Consider the following 15,804-nt stretch of genomic DNA (forward strand, 5'->3'; position numbering starts at 1 on the left):
GATCTGAGGTCTGATAGGGGTTAATAAAGGGCTGATCCGAGGTCTGATAGGGGTTAATAAAGGGCTGATCTGAGGTCTGATAGGGGTTAATAAAGGGCTGATCTGAGGTCTGATAGGGGTTAATAAAGGGCTGATAGGGTGTTAATAACCCCTATCAGACCTCAGATCAGCCCTTTATTAACCCCCACAGTGGCCACCAAGGATGGGGGGGCTCTTCTCCACAGTGGCCACCAAGGGGGGGCTCTTCTCCACAGTGGCCAAGGGGGGGGGGGGGCTACTTCTCTGCAGTGGTCGGGGGGGGGGGGGGGGGGCTCTTCTCCACAGTGGCGGGGGGGGGGGGGGGAAGGGGGGGCTCTTCAGTGGTTGTGATGCGCTGACATCAGCTCACTTCTCTACGTCATTCTGCCGTCACTATGGGCAGCAGTAAGATGAGGACAGGGTCCCTTTAATAGGAGGCGTCACCCTTTGTGCAGCAGGGAGGGGGGGACTTAACCCTTCACACCCCCATCACTCTGCTACATAAATTAGAAAGAAACATCCCAGTAAATGAGCACGTGACCTCTGACAACCTGACACCTCAGAGTCTGCAGCGGCTCCACTGCACCGAGTTCTCACATAACACAAGGCGCATGATGGGGGTTGTAGTCACAGTGACCTCACCACCACTTACCGCCCAAGTTCTCAGTCCGGCACCTCAGACTGAGCTGATGACGTCATGGTCGTTTGATATCAGCAGTCAGAGGAAGTACGTCAGTAAATAGGCGGGGCCTGGAATACAAAAGCCCCGCCTCTTCCTATGACATCATAACCACCTGGAAATATCAACTACGGAGTGAAGAAGAGAAAGTGTGAGAAGCCGGACAGTGTGACTACAACCCCCATCATCCTGCAGGGTCAGCCCCAGGTATTACAGTAGTGCTGTATATATATATATATATAGTATAGGACATTGTATACATGAGGACAGTGTGACTACAACCCCCATCATCCTGCAGGGTCAGCCCCAGGTATTACAGTAGTGCTGTATATATATATATATATAGTATAGGACATTGTATACATGAGGACAGTGTGACTACAACCCCCATCATCCTGCAGGGTCAGCCCCAGGTATTACAGTAGTGCTGTATATATATATATATATATATATATAGTATAGGACATTGTATACATGAGGACAGCGAGACTACAACCCCCATCATCCTGCAGGGTCAGCCCCAGGTATTACAGTAGTGCTGTGTATATATAGTATAGGACATTGTATACATGAGGACAGTGAGACTACAACCCCCATCATCCTGCAGGGTCAGCCCCAGGTATTACAGTAGTGCTGTGTATATATAGTATAGGACATTGTATACATGAGGACAGCGTGACTACAACCCCCATCATCCTGCAGGGTCAGCCCCAGGTATTACAGTAGTGCTGTGTATATATAGTATAGGACATTGTATACATGAGGACAGTACGACTACAACCCCCATCATCCTGCAGGGTCAGCCCCAGGTATTACAGTAGTGCTGTGTATATATATAGTATAGGACATTGTATACATGAGGACAGTGCGACTACAACCCCCATCATCCTGCAGGGTCAGCCCCAGGTATTACAGTAGTGCTGTGTATATATATATAGTATAGGACATTGTATACATGAGGACAGTGTGACTACAACCCCCATCATCCCGCAGGGTCAGCCCCAGGTATTACAGTAGTGCTGTATATATATAGTATAGGACATTGTATACATGAGGACAGTGTGACTACAACCCCCATCATCCTGCAGGGTCAGCCCCAGGTATTACAGTAGTGCTGTGTATATATATAGTATAGGACATTGTATACATGAGGTCAGTGTGACTACAACCCCCATCATCCTGCAGGGTCAGCCCCAGGTATTACAGTAGTGCTGTATATATATATATAGTATAGGACATTGTATACATGAGGACAGTGTGACTACAACCCCCATCATCCTGCAGGGTCAGCCCCAGGTATTACAGTAGTGCTGTGTATATATATATAGTATAGGACATTGTATACATGAGGACAGTGTGACTACAACCCCCATCATCCCGCAGGGTCAGCCCCAGGTATTACAGTAGTGCTGTGTATATATAGTATAGGACATTGTATACATGAGGACAGTACGACTACAACCCCCATCATCCTGCAGGGTCAGCCCCAGGTATTACAGTAGTGCTGTGTATATATATAGTATAGGACATTGTATACATGAGGACAGTGCGACTACAACCCCCATCATCCTGCAGGGTCAGCCCCAGGTATTACAGTAGTGCTGTGTATATATATATAGTATAGGACATTGTATACATGAGGACAGTGTGACTACAACCCCCATCATCCCGCAGGGTCAGCCCCAGGTATTACAGTAGTGCTGTATATATATAGTATAGGACATTGTATACATGAGGACAGTGTGACTACAACCCCCATCATCCTGCAGGGTCAGCCCCAGGTATTACAGTAGTGCTGTGTATATATATAGTATAGGACATTGTATACATGAGGTCAGTGTGACTACAACCCCCATCATCCTGCAGGGTCAGCCCCAGGTATTACAGTAGTGCTGTATATATATATATAGTATAGGACATTGTATACATGAGGACAGTGTGACTACAACCCCCATCATCCTGCAGGGTCAGCCCCAGGTATTACAGTAGTGCTGTGTATATATATATAGTATAGGACATTGTATACATGAGGACAGTGTGACTACAACCCCCATCATCCCGCAGGGTCAGCCCCAGGTATTACAGTAGTGCTGTATATATATAGTATAGGACATTGTATACATGAGGACAGTGCGACTACAACCCCCATCATCCTGCAGGGTCAGCCCCAGGTATTACAGTAGTGCTGTGTATATATATATATATAGTATAGGACATTGTATACATGAGGACAGTGTGACTACAACCCCCATCATCCTGCAGGGTCAGCCCCAGGTATTACAGTAGTGCTGTGTATATAGTATAGGACATTTGTATACATGAGGACAGTGTGACTACAACCCCCATCATCCTGCAGGGTCAGCCCCAGGTATTACAGTAGTGCTGTATATATATAGTATAGGACATTGTATACATGAGGACAGTGCGACTACAACCCCCATCATCCTGCAGGGTCAGCCCCAGGTATTACAGTAGTGCTGTATATATATATATATAGTATAGGACATTGTATACATGAGGACAGTGTGACTACAACCCCCATCATCCTGCAGGGTCAGCCCCAGGTATTACAGTAGTGCTGTGTATATATATAGTATAGGACATTGTATACATGAGGACAGTGTGACTACAACCCCCATCATCCCGCAGGGTCAGCCCCAGGTATTACAGTAGTGCTATATATATATATATATATATATATATATATATATATATATAGTATAGGACATTGTATACATGAGGACAGCGAGACTACAACCCCCATCATCCTGCAGGGTCAGCCCCAGGTATTACAGTAGTGCTGTGTATATATAGTATAGGACATTGTATACATGAGGACAGCGTGACTACAACCCCCATCATCCTGCAGGGTCAGCCCCAGGTATTACAGTAGTGCTGTGTATATATAGTATAGGACATTGTATACATGAGGACAGTACGACTACAACCCCCATCATCCTGCAGGGTCAGCCCCAGGTATTACAGTAGTGCTGTGTATATATATAGTATAGGACATTGTATACATGAGGACAGTGCGACTACAACCCCCATCATCCTGCAGGGTCAGCCCCAGGTATTACAGTAGTGCTGTGTATATATATATAGTATAGGACATTGTATACATGAGGACAGTGTGACTACAACCCCCATCATCCCGCAGGGTCAGCCCCAGGTATTACAGTAGTGCTGTATATATATAGTATAGGACATTGTATACATGAGGACAGTGCGACTACAACCCCCATCATCCTGCAGGGTCAGCCCCAGGTATTACAGTAGTGCTGTGTATATATATAGTATAGGACATTGTATACATGAGGTCAGTGTGACTACAACCCCCATCATCCTGCAGGGTCAGCCCCAGGTATTACAGTAGTGCTGTATATATATATATAGTATAGGACATTGTATACATGAGGACAGTGTGACTACAACCCCCATCATCCTGCAGGGTCAGCCCCAGGTATTACAGTAGTGCTGTGTATATATATATAGTATAGGACATTGTATACATGAGGACAGTGTGACTACAACCCCCATCATCCCGCAGGGTCAGCCCCAGGTATTACAGTAGTGCTGTATATATATAGTATAGGACATTGTATACATGAGGACAGTGCGACTACAACCCCCATCATCCTGCAGGGTCAGCCCCAGGTATTACAGTAGTGCTGTGTATATATATATATATAGTATAGGACATTGTATACATGAGGACAGTGTGACTACAACCCCCATCATCCTGCAGGGTCAGCCCCAGGTATTACAGTAGTGCTGTGTATATAGTATAGGACATTGTATACATGAGGACAGTGCGACTACAACCCCCATCATCCTGCAGGGTCAGCCCCAGGTATTACAGTAGTGCTGTATATATATATATATAGTATAGGACATTGTATACATGAGGACAGTGTGACTACAACCCCCATCATCCTGCAGGGTCAGCCCCAGGTATTACAGTAGTGCTGTATATATATATATATATATATATATATATATATAGTATAGGACATTGTATACATGAGGACAGCGAGACTACAACCCCCATCATCCTGCAGGGTCAGCCCCAGGTATTACAGTAGTGCTGTGTATATATAGTATAGGACATTGTATACATGAGGACAGCGAGACTACAACCCCCATCATCCTGCAGGGTCAGCCCCAGGTATTACAGTAGTGCTGTGTATATATAGTATAGGACATTGTATACATGAGGACAGCGTGACTACAACCCCCATCATCCTGCAGGGTCAGCCCCAGGTATTACAGTAGTGCTGTGTATATATATAGTATAGGACATTGTATACATGAGGACAGTACGACTACAACCCCCATCATCCTGCAGGGTCAGCCCCAGGTATTACAGTAGTGCTGTGTATATATATAGTATAGGACATTGTATACATGAGGACAGTGCGACTACAACCCCCATCATCCTGCAGGGTCAGCCCCAGGTATTACAGTAGTGCTGTGTATATATATAGTATAGGACATTGTATACATGAGGACAGTGTGACTACAACCCCCATCATCCTGCAGGGTCAGCCCCAGGTATTACAGTAGTGCTGTATATATATAGTATAGGACATTGTATACATGAGGACAGTGCGACTACAACCCCCATCATCCTGCAGGGTCAGCCCCAGGTATTACAGTAGTGCTGTGTATATATATAGTATAGGACATTGTATACATGAGGACAGTGTGACTACATCCCTCATCATCCTGCAGGGTCAGCCCCAGGTATTACAGTAGTGCTGTGTATATATAGTATAGGACATTGTATACATGAGGACAGTGCGACTACAACCCCCATCATCCTGCAGGGTCAGCCCCAGGTATTACAGTAGTGCTGTGTATATATATAGTATAGGACATTGTATACATGAGGTCAGTGTGACTACAACCCCCATCATCCTGCAGGGTCAGCCCCAGGTATTACAGTAGTGCTGTATATATATATATAGTATAGGACATTGTATACATGAGGACAGTGTGACTACAACCCCCATCATCCTGCAGGGTCAGCCCCAGGTATTACAGTAGTGCTGTGTATATATATATAGTATAGGACATTGTATACATGAGGACAGTGTGACTACAACCCCCATCATCCCGCAGGGTCAGCCCCAGGTATTACAGTAGTGCTGTATATATATAGTATAGGACATTGTATACATGAGGACAGTGCGACTACAACCCCCATCATCCTGCAGGGTCAGCCCCAGGTATTACAGTAGTGCTGTGTATATAGTATAGGACATTGTATACATGAGGACAGTGTGACTACAACCCCCATCATCCTGCAGGGTCAGCCCCAGGTATTACAGTAGTGCTGTATATATATAGTATAGGACATTGTATACATGAGGACAGTGCGACTACAACCCCCATCATCCTGCAGGGTCAGCCCCAGGTATTACAGTAGTGCTGTATATATATATATATAGTATAGGACATTGTATACATGAGGACAGTGCGACTACAACCCCCATCATCCTGCAGGGTCAGCCCCAGGTATTACAGTAGTGCTGTGTGTATATATATATAGTATAGGACATTGTATACATGAGGACAGTGTGACTACAACCCCCATCATCCTGCAGGGTCAGCCCCAGGTATTACAGTAGTGCTGTATATATATATATAGTATAGGACATTGTATACATGAGGTCAGTGTGACTACAACCCCCATCATCCCGCAGGGTCAGCCCCAGGTATTACAGTAGTGCTGTGTATATATATAGTATAGGACATTGTATACATGAGGTCAGTGCGACTACAACCCCCATCATCCTGCAGGGTCAGCCCCAGGTATTACAGTAGTGCTGTGTATATATAGTATAGGACATTGTATACATGAGGACAGTGTGACTACAACCCCCATCATCCTGCAGGGTCAGCCCCAGGTATTACAGTAGTGCTGTATATATATATATAGTATAGGACATTGTATACATGAGGTCAGTGTGACTACAACCCCCATCATCCCGCAGGGTCAGCCCCAGGTATTACAGTAGTGCTGTGTATATATATAGTATAGGACATTGTATACATGAGGTCAGTGCGACTACAACCCCCATCATCCTGCAGGGTCAGCCCCAGGTATTACAGTAGTGCTGTGTATATATATATATAGTATAGGACATTGTATACATGAGGACAGTGTGACTACAACCCCCATCATCCTGCAGGGTCAGCCCCAGGTATTACAGTAGTGCTGTGTATATATAGTATAGGAAATTGTATACATGAGGACAGTGTGACTACAACCCCCATCATCCTGCAGGGTCAGCCCCAGGTATTACAGTAGTGCTGTATATATATATATAGTATAGGACATTGTATACATGAGGACAGTGTGACTACAACCCCCATCATCCTGCAGGGTCAGCCCCAGGTATTACAGTAGTGCTGTATATATATAGTATAGGACATTGTATACATGAGGACAGTGTGACTACAACCCCCATCATCCTGCAGGGTCAGCCCCAGGTATTACAGTAGTGCTGTATATATATATAGTATAGGACATTGTATACATGAGGACAGTGTGACTACAACCCCCATCATCCTGCAGGGTCAGCCCCAGGTATTACAGTAGTGCTGTGTATATATATAGTATAGGACATTATATACATGAGGACAGTGCGACTACAACCCCCATCATCCTGCAGGGTCAGCCCCAGGTATTACAGTAGTGCTGTGTATATATAGTATAGGACATTGTATACATGAGGACAGTGTGACTACAACCCCCATCATCCTGCAGGGTCAGCCCCAGGTATTACAGTAGTGCTGTGTATATATATAGTATAGGACATTGTATACATGAGGACAGTGTGACTACAACCCCCATCATCCTGCAGGGTCAGCCCCAGGTATTACAGTAGTGCTGTGTATATAGTATAGGACATTGTATACATGAGGACAGTGCGACTACAACCCCCATCATCCTGCAGGGTCAGCCCCAGGTATTACAGTAGTGCTGTATATATATAGTATAGGACATTGTATACATGAGGACAGTGTGACTACAACCCCCATCATCCTGCAGGGTCAGCCCCAGGTATTACAGTAGTGCTGTGTATATATATATAGTATAGGACATTGTATACATGAGGACAGTGTGACTACAACCCCCATCATCCTGCAGGGTCAGCCCCAGGTATTACAGTAGTGCTGTATATATAGTATAGGACATTGTATACATGAGGTCAGTGTGACTACAACCCCCATCATCCTGCAGGGTCAGCCCCAGGTATTACAGTAGTGCTGTATATATATAGTATAGGACATTGTATACATGAGGACAGTGTGACTACAACCCCCATCATCCTGCAGGGTCAGCCCCAGGTATTACAGTAGTGCTGTGTATATATATATAGTATAGGACATTGTATACATGAGGTCAGTGTGACTACAACCCCCATCATCCTGCAGGGTCAGCCCCAGGTATTACAGTAGTGCTGTATATATAGTATAGGACATTGTATACATGAGGACAGTGTGACTACAACCCCCATCATCCTGCAGGGTCAGCCCCAGGTATTACAGTAGTGCTGTATATATATAGTATAGGACATTGTATACATGAGGTCAGTGTGACTACAACCCCCATCATCCTGCAGGGTCAGCCCCAGGTATTACAGTAGTGCTGTATATATATATAGTATAGGACATTGTATACATGAGGACAGTGCGACTACAACCCCCATCATCCTGCAGGGTCAGCCCCAGGTATTACAGTAGTGCTGTATATATATATAGTATAGGACATTGTATACATGAGGACAGTGCGACTACAACCCCCATCATCCTGCAGGGTCAGCCCCAGGTATTACAGTAGTGCTGTATATATATATATATATAGTATAGGACATTGTATACATGAGGACAGTGCGACTACAACCCCCATCATCCTGCAGGGTCAGCCCCAGGTATTACAGTAGTGCTGTGTATATATAGTATAGGACATTGTATACATGAGGACAGTGCGACTACAACCCCCATCATCCTGCAGGGTCAGCCCCAGGTATTACAGTAGTGCTGTGTATATATATATATAGTATAGGACATTGTATACATGAGGACAGTGAGACTACAACCCCCATCATCCTGCAGGGTCAGCCCCAGGTATTACAGTAGTGCTGTGTATATATAGTATAGGACATTGTATACATGAGGACAGTGAGACTACAACCCCCATCATCCCGCAGGGTCAGCCCCAGGTATTACAGTAGTGCTGTGTATATATATATATAGTATAGGACATTGTATACATGAGGACGGTGTGACTACAACCCCCATCATCCTGCAGGGTCAGCCCCAGGTATTACAGTAGTGCTGTGTATATATATATAGTATAGGACATTGTATACATGAGGACAGTGTGACTACAACCCCCATCATCCTGCAGGGTCCGCCCCAGGTATTACAGTAGTGCTGTGTATATATATATAGTATAGGACATTGTATACATGAGGACAGTGCGACTACAACCCCCATCATCCTGCAGGGTCAGCCCCAGGTATTACAGTAGTGCTGTATATATATAGTATAGGACATTGTATACATGAGGTCAGTGCGACTACAACCCCCATCATCCTGCAGGGTCAGCCCCAGGTATTACAGTAGTGCTGTGTATATATATAGTATAGGACATTGTATACATGAGGACAGTGTGACTACAACCCCCATCATCCTGCAGGGTCAGCCCCAGGTATTACAGTAGTGCTGTATATATATATATAGTATAGGACATTGTATACATGAGGACAGTGCGACTACAACCCCCATCATCCTGCAGGGTCAGCCCCAGGTATTACAGTAGTGCTGTATATATATATAGTATAGGACATTGTATACATGAGGACAGTGCGACTACAACCCCCATCATCCTGCAGGGTCAGCCCCAGGTATTACAGTAGTGCTGTGTATATATAGTATAGGACATTGTATACATGAGGACAGTGTGACTACAACCCCCATCATCCTGCAGGGTCAGCCCCAGGTATTACAGTAGTGCTGTGTATATATATATAGTATAGGACATTGTATACATGAGGACAGTGTGACTACAACCCCCATCATCCTGCAGGGTCAGCCCCAGGTATTACAGTAGTGCTGTGTATATATATAGTATAGGACATTGTATACATGAGGACAGTGTGACTACAACCCCCATCATCCTGCAGGGTCCGCCCCAGGTATTACAGTAGTGCTGTGTATATATATATAGTATAGGACATTGTATACATGAGGACAGTGCGACTACAACCCCCATCATCCTGCAGGGTCAGCCCCAGGTATTACAGTAGTGCTGTGTATATATATAGTATAGGACATTGTATACATGAGGACAGTGTGACTACAACCCCCATCATCCTGCAGGGTCAGCCCCAGGTATTACAGTAGTGCTGTGTATATATAGTATAGGACATTGTATACATGAGGACAGTGCGACTACAACCCCCATCATCCTGCAGGGTCAGCCCCAGGTATTACAGTAGTGCTGTATATATATATAGTATAGGACATTGTATACATGAGGACAGTGCGACTACAACCCCCATCATCCTGCAGGGTCAGCCCCAGGTATTACAGTAGTGCTGTGTATATATATAGTATAGGACATTGTATACATGAGGACAGTGTGACTACAACCCCCATCATCCTGCAGGGTCAGCCCCAGGTATTACAGTAGTGCTGTGTATATATATATAGTATAGGACATTGTATACATGAGGACAGTGTGATTACAACCCCCATCATCCTGCAGGGTCAGCCCCAGGTATTACAGTAGTGCTGTATATATATATATATATAGTATAGGACATTGTATACATGAGGACAGTGTGACTACAACCCCCATCATCCTGCAGGGTCAGCCCCAGGTATTACAGTAGTGCTGTGTGTATATATAGTATAGGACATTGTATACATGAGGACAGTGTGACTACAACCCCCATCATCCTGCAGGGTCAGCCCCAGGTATTACAGTAGTGCTGTATATATATATAGTATAGGACATTGTATACATGAGGACAGTGCGACTACAACCCCCATCATCCTGCAGGGTCAGCCCCAGGTATTACAGTAGTGCTGTATATATATATATAGTATAGGACATTGTATACATGAGGACAGTGTGACTACAACCCCCATCATCCTGCAGGGTCAGCCCCAGGTATTACAGTAGTGCTGTGTATATATATATAGTATAGGACATTGTATACATGAGGACAGTGTGACTACAACCCCCATCATCCTGCAGGGTCAGCCCCAGGTATTACAGTAGTGCTGTGTATATATATAGTATAGGACATTGTATACATGAGGACAGTGTGACTACAACCCCCATCATCCTGCAGGGTCAGCCCCAGGTATTACAGTAGTGCTGTGTATATATATAGTATAGGACATTGTATACATGAGGACAGTGTGACTACAACCCCCATCATCCTGCAGGGTCAGCCCCAGGTATTACAGTAGTGCTGTGTATATATATATAGTATAGGACATTGTATACATGAGGACAGTGTGACTACAACCCCCATCATCCTGCAGGGTCAGCCCCAGGTATTACAGTAGTGCTGTATATATATATATAGTATAGGACATTGTATACATGAGGACAGTGCGACTACAACCCCCATCATCCTGCAGGGTCAGCCCCAGGTATTACAGTAGTGCTGTGTATATATAGTATAGGACATTGTATACATGAGGACAGTGTGACTACAACCCCCATCATCCTGCAGGGTCAGCCCCAGGTATTACAGTAGTGCTGTATATATATATAGTATAGGACATTGTATACATGAGGACAGTGTGACTACAACCCCCATCATCCTGCAGGGTCAGCCCCAGGTATTACAGTAGTGCTGTATATATATAGTATAGGACATTGTATACATGAGGTCAGTGTGACTACAACCCCCATCATCCTGCAGGGTCAGCCCCAGGTATTACAGTAGTGCTGTATATATATAGTATAGGACATTGTATACATGAGGACAGTGTGACTACAACCCCCATCATCCTGCAGGGTCAGCCCCAGGTATTACAGTAGTGCTGTATATATATAGTATAGGACATTGTATACATGAGGACAGTGTGACTACAACCCCCATCATCCTGCAGGGTCAGCCCCAGGTATTACAGTAGTGCTGTGTATATATAGTATAGGACATTGTATACATGAGGACAGTGTGACTACAACCCCCATCATCCTGCAGGGTCAGCCCCAGGTATTACAGTAGTGCTGTATATATATAGTATAGGACATTGTATACATGAGGACAGTGTGACTACAACCCCCATCATCCTGCAGGGTCAGCCCCAGGTATTACAGTAGTGCTGTGTATATATATATAGTATAGGACATTGTATACATGAGGACAGTGCGACTACAACCCCCATCATCCTGCAGGGTCAGCCCCAGGTATTACAGTAGTGCTGTGTATATATATATATAGTATAGGACATTGTATACATGAGGTCAGTGTGACTACAACCCCCATCATCCTGCAGGGTCAGCCCCAGGTATTACAGTAGTGCTGTGTATATAGTATAGGACATTGTATACATGAGGACAGTGCGACTACAACCCCCATCATCCTGCAGGGTCAGCCCCAGGTATTACATTAGTGCTGTGTATATATATAGTATAGGACATTGTATACATGAGGTCAGTGTGACTACAACCCCCATCATCCTGCAGGGTCAGCCCCAGGTATTACAGTAGTGCTGTATATATAGTATAGGACATTGTATACATGAGGTCAGTGTGACTACAACCCCCATCATCCTGCAGGGTCAGCCCCAGGTATTACAGTAGTGCTGTATATATATATAGTATAGGACATTGTATACATGAGAACGGTGTGACTACAACCCCCATCATCCTGCAGGGTCAGCCCCAGGTATTACAGTAGTGCTGTATATATATAGTATAGGACATTGTATACATGAGAACGGTGTGACTACAACCCCCATCATCCTGCAGGGTCAGCCCCAGGTATTACAGTAGTGCTGTATATATATATAGTATAGGACATTGTATACATGAGGACAGTGTGACTACAACCCCCATCATCCTGCAGGGTCAGCCCCAGGTATTACAGTAGTGCTGTGTATATATAGTATAGGACATTGTATACATGAGGACAGTGTGACTACAACCCCCATCATCCTGCAGGGTCAGCCCCAGGTATTACAGTAGTGCTGTGTATATAGTATAGGACATTGTATACATGAGGACAGTGCGACTACAACCCCCATCATCCTGCAGGGTCAGCCCCAGGTATTACAGTAGTGCTGTGTATATATATATATATAGTATAGGACATTGTATACATGAGAACGGTGTGACTACAACCCCCATCATCCTGCAGGGTCAGCCCCAGGTATTACAGTAGTGCTGTGTATATATATATATATAGTATAGGACATTGTATACATGAGGACAGTGTGACTACAACCCCCATCATCCTGCAGGGTCAGCCCCAGGTATTACAGTAGTGCTGTATATATAGTATAGGACATTGTATACATGAGAACGGTGTGACTACAACCCCCATCATCCTGCAGGGTCAGCCCCAGGTATTACAGTAGTGCTGTGTATATATATATATAGTATAGGACATTGTATACATGAGAACGGTGTGACTACAACCCCCATCATCCTGCAGGGTCAGCCCCAGGTATTACAGTAGTGCTGTGTATATATATAGTATAGGACATTGTATACATGAGGACAGTGTGACTACAACCCCCATCATCCTGCAGGGTCAGCCCCAGGTATTACAGTAGTGCTGTATATATATATAGTATAGGACATTGTATACATGAGGACAGTGCGACTACAACCCCCATCATCCTGCAGGGTCAGCCCCAGGTATTACAGTAGTGCTGTATATATATATATAGTATAGGACATTGTATACATGAGGACAGTGCGACTACAACCCCCATCATCCTGCAGGGTCAGCCCCAGGTATTACAGTAGTGCTGTATATATATATAGTATAGGACATTGTATACATGAGGACAGTGCGACTACAACCCCCATCATCCTGCAGGGTCAGCCCCAGGTATTACAGTAGTGCTGTATATATATAGTATAGGACATTGTATACATGAGGTCAGTGTGACTACAACCCCCATCATCCTGCAGGGTCAGCCCCAGGTATTACAGTAGTGCTCTATATATATAGTATAGGACATTGTATACATGAGGACAGTGTGACTACAACCCCCATCATCCTGCAGGGTCAGCCCCAGGTATTACAGTAGTGCTGTATATATATATATATATAGTATAGGACATTGTATACATGAGGACAGTGTGACTACAACCCCCATCATCCTGCAGGGTCAGCCCCAGGTATTACAGTAGTGCTGTGTATATATATAGTATAGGACATTGTATACATGAGGACAGTGTGACTACAACCCCCATCATCCTGCAGGGTCAGCCCCAGGTATTACAGTAGTGCTGTGTATATATATAGTATAGGACATTGTATACATGAGGTCAGTGTGACTACAACCCCCATCATCCTGCAGGGTCAGCCCCAGGTATTACAGTAGTGCTGTGTATATATATATAGTATAGGACATTGTATACATGAGGACAGTGTGACTACAACCCCCATCATCCTGCAGGGTCAGCCCCAGGTATTACAGTAGTGCTGTGTATATATATAGTATAGGACATTGTATACATGAGGACAGTGTGACTACAACCCCCATCATCCTGCAGGGTCAGCCCCAGGTATTACAGTAGTGCTGTATATATATAGTATAGGACATTGTATACATGAGGTCAGTGTGACTACAACCCCCATCATCCTGCAGGGTCAGCCCCAGGTATTACAGTAGTGCTGTGTATATATATAGTATAGGACATTGTATACATGAGGTCAGTGTGACTACAACCCCTATCATCCTGCAGGGTCAGCCCCAGGTATTACAGTAGTGCTGTGTATATATAGTATAGGACATTGTATACATGAGGACAGTGCGACTACAACCCCCATCATCCTGCAGGGTCAGCCCCAGGTATTACAGTAGTGCTGTGTATATATATAGTATAGGACATTGTATACATGAGGACAGTGTGACTACAACCCCCATCATCCTGCAGGGTCAGCCCCAGGTATTACAGTAGTGCTGTGTATATATAGTATAGGACATTGTATACATGAGGACAGTGTGACTACAACCCCCATCATCCTGCAGGGTCAGCCCCAGGTATTACAGTAGTGCTGTGTATATATAGTATAGGACATTGTATACATGAGGACAGTGTGACTACAACCCCCATCATCCCGCAGGGTCAGCCCCAGGTATTACAGTAGTGCTGTGTATATATATAGTATATGACATTGTATACATGAGGACAGTGCGACTACAACCCCCATCATCCTGCAGGGTCAGCCCCAGGTATTACAGTAGTGCTGTGTATATATATAGTATAGGACATTGTATACATGAGGACAGCGAGACTACAACCCCCATCATCCTGCAGGGTCCGCCCCAGGTATTACAGTAGTGCTGTGTATATATATAGTATAGGACATTGTATACATGAGGACAGTGTGACTACAACCCCCATCATCCTGCAGGGTCAGCCCCAGGTATTACAGTAGTGCTGTGTATATATATATAGTATAGGACATTGTATACATGAGGACAGTGTGACTACAACCCCCATCATCCTGCAGGGTCAGCCCCAGGTATTACAGTAGTGCTGTGTATATATATAGTATATGACATTGTATACATGAGGACAGTGCGACTACAACCCCCATCATCCTGCAGGGTCAGCCCCAGGTATTACAGTAGTGCTGTGTATATATATAGTATAGGACATTGTATACATGAGGACAGCGAGACTACAACCCCCATCATCCTGCAGGGTCCGCCCCAGGTATTACAGTAGTGCTGTGTATATATATAGTATAGGACATTGTATACATGAGGACAGTACGACTACAACCCCCATCATCCTGCAGGGTCAGCCCCAGGTATTACAGTAGTGCTGTGTATATATATAGTATAGGACATTGTATACATGAGGACAGTGTGACTACAAC

At 44.6% G+C, this 15,804-nt stretch overlaps 1 protein-coding gene across 1 annotated transcript in view; it reads left to right on the forward strand.

Annotated features, from left to right (window-relative positions):
- Nucleotides 1-823: 823 nt before the first annotated feature.
- The window catches only part of LOC120990594 (zinc finger protein 420-like), an 89,614-nt gene continuing 74,633 nt past the window's right edge, over nt 824-15,804 (forward strand). The window contains exon 1 of the mRNA XM_040419513.1: nt 824-904. The gene's annotated coding sequence lies outside the window, so the exon portion shown is untranslated. The remainder of the gene's footprint in view (nt 905-15,804) is intronic.

Source organism: Bufo bufo, chromosome 2, assembly GCF_905171765.1.
Source record: "Bufo bufo chromosome 2, aBufBuf1.1, whole genome shotgun sequence".
Classification (NCBI taxonomy): Eukaryota; Metazoa; Chordata; class Amphibia; order Anura; family Bufonidae; genus Bufo; species Bufo bufo.